The sequence below is a fragment of the Brassica oleracea genome, chromosome C6, assembly GCF_000695525.1.
Source record: "Brassica oleracea var. oleracea cultivar TO1000 chromosome C6, BOL, whole genome shotgun sequence".
Classification (NCBI taxonomy): domain Eukaryota; kingdom Viridiplantae; phylum Streptophyta; class Magnoliopsida; order Brassicales; family Brassicaceae; genus Brassica; species Brassica oleracea.
Genome location: NC_027753.1, coordinates 27,134,621 through 27,135,260, shown reverse-complemented (window position 1 = coordinate 27,135,260; position 640 = coordinate 27,134,621). Strand labels below are relative to the sequence as shown.

The window sequence follows — 640 nt, the reverse complement described above, 5'->3', positions numbered from 1 at the left end:
ATGAGGATCTCGGAAGCGAGGCGTTACGAAACTTCCTCCGCAAGATTCTCGTTTAAACTTATCGTCAAGAAGAGAGACAGCGTGTTGTTTATAAACGAATTTAAAATAAAATGCATGTCGTTTTTCGGGAATTAAATGGCAAAACGTTGAGCTTAACTTGGTCCAAAAAGAATATTCTTATCGGGTCGGAGGCCCTCCACCAAGACCCAAGACCCAAGACCACACCCGAGCCCAAGCCGAGCCGAGCCAACCGGACGGCGGCGGCGCGCGCGCGGGGAGCTCTCTCTTCCTCTGAGCTGTTTAACCTCTCATGTCATGAAGACATATATATACTCCTCAAAATCAACTCTCCCAACCAATGTGGGATGTTGTTAACTTCATTTCATTAAAGCCAACAAGGCTTTTTATAAGAACCCATAGGCTCATTTCGTTTTCACATTTTGCCATATATTATTTGAGCCATTAGGCTTAATAATTAGGCCCAACAATCCCCCACATGAATAGAAATGACTCTTCTAAAACATATGCAGACTAAATGCAGACTCGATAGACTCTAAAAACTATACTTATTCTAATCTTTACTAGACTAGACAAACTTATCGAGAGTGTTTGCGAAAAATTCACTGTGTTTGAGTTGGTG

The 640-nt window shown here is 42.2% G+C and overlaps 1 protein-coding gene across 3 annotated transcripts in view; it reads right to left on the bottom strand.

The window, feature by feature from the left end:
* The window catches only part of LOC106300126 (mannose-1-phosphate guanyltransferase alpha-like), an 8,191-nt gene that overhangs the window by 2,313 nt on the left and 5,238 nt on the right, over positions 1-640 (bottom strand). The gene's annotated exons all lie outside the window — the stretch shown is intronic.